The following is a 6,933-nucleotide window of genomic DNA, read 5'->3' as shown; positions in this document are numbered from 1 at the left end:
AGATCATGCAGTCTCTGATGTAGCTGTTTACATCTTTGCACATCCTGCATTTAGATTCTGGATGAAGAGTGTTTTAAAGTTTAAATCTTCTTCCATGTTGGGGTAATTGTTATAACCAAAGTAAGCATTGAACAACCGGTGGTAGTAAGCCTGTGGTTGTTCATCTCTTCCTTCTTTGATGTTCAGAGCAACTATTAAACCTGATGAAGAAGCAAAGTCAGAAAACTCTCTCTATATAGCTTGGCGCAAGAGAGAAAAATTAGATCTGATGTGAGATGTCTGTCGATTGATAAACCTTTTGACTTCTGTGTTAGAAGTGATTTTGAGAAGATATATTTTGTCTTCAATAGATGCATGTGGGAACCGGCTGAGGTGATATTCCACATCATCAAGATACAATTTTACATCAGTATCAGTGTGAGGGTCAAAATTTTGAATGTGTTTAGCAATCATGTCCAGATCTTTGTTTATTAGTTCAGATTGAGCTTGGATGCTCATTGGTGGTGAGGAGGGGTTCAGTCTGACCATTTCAAGTGTGTTTGGAGGGTAATGTCTGTTTACCTCAGTGGAGGACTCAAAAGTCCAGAGATACTCCCCATTTGGTTCCAGGTCATCAGATCTGGACAACTGATTTTGTGAAATGAGTTTACTTACTGGATGTGATGTGTTTAGGCCTTTGTTGAAAGATTGGACATTAATGCCAGGAGGAGATCATAACCTCAAAATGGATGGATCCTTTGCTTCAGACAGTTGGTCCTGTAAAACTTTGATTTTTTCATCTTTGAGTTTTAAATGAGTCAGGCAGATATCATTTTGTTCAAGTATAAGGTCATTGTTTTCATATGATTTTCTTAGAATTGTAAAAATCTCAGTTCTATGTCGTATAAGCTTCACCTTTAAGGCTGTCGCTGATGGGTTTATCCCGTTATGCGCAGCATAAGCACTGAAAAAATTTAGTCCACGCCCACCTGCTGTGTGGGCCCCACCTGGTCCGTATGAAGTACGTTAAGAGCGGGAAATCGGCTCCCATTTTTTCTTCAGCGAGCTAATATAGCACTGTCAGAAGAACAAAGAAGGAAAATTGTGTAGATGACCAACCTTTGTTAAGGATGCTTGGCCCGGCAGTCGACCTCCGGTTGTCCGGTGAGTTCTCCTCCCCGAAGGTGTAGATGAACAGATGCAGAGATATATTCATCAATTAAAACGGATTCCTCATTTTTCTGGACTGAATAAAACGTGCATTGAATTTAATGAAATGCAAACGTGAGACGTCATTTATCTTTGACCCATCAAAACGAATGCGGTCATTTATTTACAGAATCAAAGTTTAACATCAAACATTTACATTAGTTTGGCAAAATATGAAAATAACAACATAATCCATCAATCAGGAAAACCATACGGCCATGATTTTCCGTTGCTTCACCACAGACATTTATGAAAACTGTACAATTATGATCAATTATCCACACGGCGGTGGATGAGCACTTTACACAGACATTTCTAAAATATCTGGAAGGATTTCTACTTTAGAGAAGAATTTAAAGATGGAAAGATGGGAGTTTAAAGGGAGTAAAAGATGGTATGTGAGGGGAAGTGTTCACCAGAACCGACACTCTCCATCAGAACCCAGCCTTCCTCGGTACGCTTCAGTAGGAAACTTGACTCATTACCTCTCTGAAGATTAATCAGCAGATATGGAGGTCCAGTTAACGCTACCTGTCCAGCGTCTCCGTAGGATGGCTGAACTCGTCCGAAATAGTGACGAGATTCCGTCCGACACCAGCTCACATCAGCAATAGCAATAATCCAACTCGGAGGAGCCTTATCATGCTGGACTTCTGTTCTCCCAAACGACTTCTCAGCGCAGAACCGAACTGCTCAGAAGCTTCACCGAACTGGTTTCTCCGCGCAGAACTGAACTGAACTGAACTCAACTCATCTCCACTCAACTCTGAGAGAACTAGGAAGTACCGGCATTTTTAAGAGCTCTTTTCCCGGTTCATTTGATCGTCCCTGATTGGTCCAAAACAACCAGACAGGGGTGTGTTTTGTGATGTAAGAGGGTTACTAAAAGTCAGAAGACAGCAAGAATGTTATTGAACAGATTAAACTGTTCTCACAGACAGAGAGTGTTTTGTTTTGGCGAGTTTTAGAAACAGGTGCCAAAACCCCCCCTGTTGACGTCTGAGAGGATGTAAAAACAAGGCAGTTGTTCCAACACATGTCTGCTTCGACTCCTGACCTCGGAAAACGCACACTTGCTCATTCAAAGACAGAAATCAGAAAATGCATAATTACTCTGTAACAGCTTTAACATGAATTCTAACTTTGCATGAGAATTAAAAATCATTACACTGTTTCACAGTTAATAAAATTGATTAGTTCACTGCAACATCTAAAATGGTTTGAACTAAGACACTTTGATTATCAACATTTGTAAAATAGTAATGATAATAAAAAGAGAGTGTTCTTCCACTTGATTTTCAAGAAAGAGAGTCTCAGGATGGGTGAACCTGTATTTCTGGATTCAAATCAATGAAATGACAGTTCCTGTCCCACAAGGTTCTTAAGGTCAAGGGTTTTGACCTTAGGCTTAGTCTTGACATCAGGTTAAGTTCACTACAGTCCCCCCTTTGGAAATCATCACCTGTCCATGGGGATGAATTCCAACTATGAACTTACGCCTTCAATTGTCCTTGAAGCTTGATGTAATCCAGCAAAGAAACCAAAGTCAAAAGTAATCCAGCAAGGAAAACAAAAGTCAAAAGTAATCCCACAATGTTCTTGGTAATTCCATTGTGTTGATTATAATTCCATAACGTCGTCGGTAAATCCATTGTAGCAATGCTTTAACCCCTTGGAAACAGAGTCTGTAATCCATTGGAAAAAGTCATATAATCCACAACGGTAAATCCACAACGATTGGAAGTGTTGATTAATCAGCATACAGAGGGGTACCCTTGGATTGAACTGAAGATGCGGCCACTGGATGAAGAGCGGAGACCAACGTCAGGATTGCAGGTCGCCTCCAGCGAAGGTCGTCTCTGGGCGACGTCCAGTCGGTGCCGTTCTGGTTCAAATGTGACATGCAATTATGTGGTTTAAGGTGGGCTTATGAAGGGGATTTTACATAAGGCCTTAAACTATATGCACCTGGTGTGTAAGCTATTATGGTTGGGAACAGCTACAACTACCAGTAAAGGGGTGGAGCATGCTGAAAAGGGGTAACTACAGGGGTTTATACCTATAGAAAAGGGGCCCAAACTATTTTTCCATTTCTAACTTGGTTTAAGTTAGCTTTACATGGTAAAATATAGTTTGGTTCAAATGTCTGTTGTCTTTTAGACGAACGACTTGAGATTGGGTGTTTGGTTTCCCCATAAATGTTTTGGAAGTCTATGGCGAGACTTATCAAAAAGAATTAGCTATCCCCCCAAATAGAATTATTCGAGTAGGTTCGGCTTAAGCGTTGTGAGATCAATGTAGATTATGGTACTTAAGGTAGCAATAATATACATTGACTCCGCAAAGATTGCAATTTAGCGAATGAACTGCATGTTGGCATGGTTAAAGGCCTCCTAGTCTCTAACTTAACTTACACACAAGATTCATTCTTACCTCAGAAACAACCAAAACCAATTCAACAACGTTTCAACACCGACAAGAGTAGTGACTAAGCAACTAAAACATCGTTTCACTGCTTCACCTCACCCTGGTTGTCAGTTTCAGTCACGCTGTCCCGTGTGAGTGGCTTCTTTGCAGACCCGCATACGCGAGGCATAATCATATCGAGGTGCGCTGCATGGCGATCCACGTCGACTCGGAGTGACGTTTGGCCCCGGAACAGGGATGCGAGTATCCCACACAATACGAGGGTTATCGTCATTAGCAGGGCTATGATTAACGTGTCCGCGCTTGACCACGCATAGGTAATTGGTTGGATCGGGTTCTTAATTGTGGACCTGAGGGACTTGAGAACTCGGTTTATTGGTTTAATTGTCGGGGGTAGGACCAGCAAGTTTAAACTATGGTTAAGTTTATTATCCATTAGTTATCTTCTGCTTGGATGACCCTTATTCCCACGAGGTCAGATTTTGTGAGATCTTTGTCTACTGAGGAGTTATTGCACGCCTTGTGTGGTTTAACCTGGTTACGATGTACCCATTTAACAGTTGGCTCTTTTTGGCCTTTACTGATTTTTATCTGATAGACAACTGGAGACAGTTTGTCGGTTATCAGATGGGGTCCAGTCCATCTAGGCATCAGTTTACGGGCGAGAGTTCCGGTCCCGGACTCTCTTCTCCCAGTTTTGGGGGCAAACGTGTAGTACCAGACCCTGTCTCCCACTTGGAGTTCCTCGTGAGAGGCCTTTTGGTCATAGTACGCTTTGCGTCCGTCAGCTGATTTTTCCAGGTTTTTCTGTGCGAAAGCAAAAGTGTTTTTAAGGTGTTTTTCCAAGTCTTTCATGTATTGTTGTGTGGTGTAGGCTGTTGCCATGGCAGCATCGCCTGGTTGGTACAACAGGTGTAGAGGGAGAGTCATTTGTCGACCCGTCATCATCTCGAAAGGAGAGATGCCAGTCGACGTGTGTGGAGTGGCCCTTATGGCCATGAGGACCAGAGGGAGTTTCACGTCCCAGTCCTTGTGGTTTGCGGCTACGTATTTTTTCAGAATACTTACCACAGTCCTGTTTGCTCTCTCAACCTGGCCTGAAGCCTGTGGGTGGTAGCCAATATGGAAGTTGGCTTTGACGCCTAGCGTCTTCCACAGTTCCTTCATTACTTCACCTGTGAAGTGTGTACCTTGGTCCGAGTTCACCCTGAGGGGAAGTCCAAACCTTGAGAATACATGATTCATTAATAACATAGCAGTGGTTTGTGCTGTGTCATTAGGGGCTGGTAGACATTCTACCCATTTGGTAAACGCGCAGGTTACCGTGAGAAAATATTTATTTCCTCTAGAGGTCTTTGTGAGTGGTCCGACCCAGTCAATCTGGAGATCCGACCATGGAAATGCAATGCCTCTATTATGCAGTGGTGCTCTGTGAAGTGGTCTGGATGGTTGAAACTGGCCACAGATCAGGCACCCTTTTATGTAGTCTTTGACATCCTTTTTCATTCCAGGCCAATAAGCAATCTGTTTTAATGCTTTCAGCGTGGCATTGTCACCCTTATGTCCTGCGGACGGAAGGTCATGTGCATGGACTAACATCACCCCCCTGTGGTCATGGGGGACCACGAACACAGGTGAGGACGTCCGTCCATGAGCAAAAGTTAGGATGCCTTTAAGTAGTTTTAGCTGTTTGCGCAGCTGAAAGAGGACTTTAAGGTCCGGAATGGAATCCAGTTCATCTTTCGATGGAGTGTATTTGTCTGGGTCAGTCAGATACATCATCATCGAGTTAATTGCAGGATCCAACTTCTGAAGTTGGATGATGTCTGGGTCAGTCAGCATTGGGCGCACAGAAACTGTGTTATCAGCAGGTTTAGCTGCAGCTTGTGCACGTGTGACTGCCATTACCTCAGTTGTAGCTTGTGACGACTGAGTGTTGAGTAGCCAGGAGGGGTCAAAGGACCACGTGGGTCCGTCAACGGCTCCTTCCTTGGCTAGGGAGTCTGCAAGGTCATTGTAGTACTTGTCATCGCCTGGGACTCTGGAGTGTCCTGGAACTTTCTTCCAGAAGATCTGTAGATCATGTGATGTCACCAAGTGATCACATGTCATGAAAAGCTCTTTGTGTTTTACCACCTTTTTGTTGCTTGTGAGAAAACCTTTCTGTTTCCACAGAGCGAGATGACACAAGAAACTAAGTTGAGCATAGTTAGAGTCAGTGCAGATGACTAGCGTCTGGATGGAGCGTTCCACTGCCATCTGTAGGCCTATTAGGATTGCAGCTATCTCAGCGTACTGAGAAGACTGAGAGCCCAATTTATAGCCAAACGTGACCTGTTCTAGGTCTTGGAGGAGAACTCCTCCAACACCTGCTTTGCAGATTTTCTCGTGGTGGAATGAGCATCCATCCACGTACAATGTCGCCATATCTTTACAGATATTGCCATCAAAGAAGTGGTGATTTGGGTCCTCAGCAGCTGAGGGCTTACTCACAACCGGCTGTTGGGTGGCTGGTACATCCTGTGTACATTCTTGGCAGACTGCCAAATCAGTGCCCAAGTGTGACTTCTTATTTTGACCGTAGCGGATGTCTAGGTTAAAACTTTGAAGTGCCATAAGCCAGGTTGCAACACGTGAGTTTGTCACCACACCATCTCTGATGCGTTGGCTGTTCAGAAACGTTACTGGCTGGTGTTGTGTCTCAACAATAATCCTCTGTCCACCAATGTAGCAGGAGAAATGTTTCACTGCCCACACAGTTGTCAATAGAGCCTTTTCACAGTCTGAATACCGTAATTCAGGGCCTGCCATTGTTTTGCTGGCGTAGGCCACAACACGCTTGTCTTTGTCATGTATTTGGTACAGACCTGCACTCATGCAGTGATTTGAGAAGCCCACTTCCAAGTAGAACTCTTTGTTGTAGTCTGGGTAGACTAGACATGGGGCTAACTTGAGTCTGTCTTTGAGAGCGTTCATTGCCTGCTGCTGTGTATCAGTCCAGACAAAAGGAACGTCTTTCTTTAAGAGTTCAGTCAGTGGTTTTGCGAGATCCGCATAATGCTCTATGAACTGGCGAGAGTAATTACATACTCCCAAGAAACTCTGTAGTTCTTTGAGATTGGTTGGGACTTTGAAGTTGTCTAGGCCTTGGGTGCGAGTCAATTGTGGTTGTATTCCGTCTGGACCTACTAGGAGGCCAACGTAATCCACCTTGGTTCTGCACCACTGGCATTTCGACAGTGAGATTTTAGCACCAGCAGTTGTTAGCTGATTTAGGACGTGGTCGATCTCAGCCAAATGAGAGTCCAGTGTTGGCTG

The 6,933-nt window shown here is 43.8% G+C and overlaps 1 long non-coding RNA gene across 1 annotated transcript in view; it reads left to right on the top strand.

Moving 5' to 3' along the window:
- The window catches only part of LOC119424920, a 13,909-nt gene that overhangs the window by 2,406 nt on the left and 4,570 nt on the right, over positions 1–6,933 (top strand). The gene's annotated exons all lie outside the window — the stretch shown is intronic.

Source organism: Nematolebias whitei, chromosome 18 (assembly GCF_014905685.2).
Source record: "Nematolebias whitei isolate Nwh7 chromosome 18, NemWhi1, whole genome shotgun sequence".
Classification (NCBI taxonomy): domain Eukaryota; kingdom Metazoa; phylum Chordata; class Actinopteri; order Cyprinodontiformes; family Rivulidae; genus Nematolebias; species Nematolebias whitei.
Note: the sequence above shows the minus strand (reverse complement) of the source record. Positions and strands in the feature narration are given on the sequence as shown.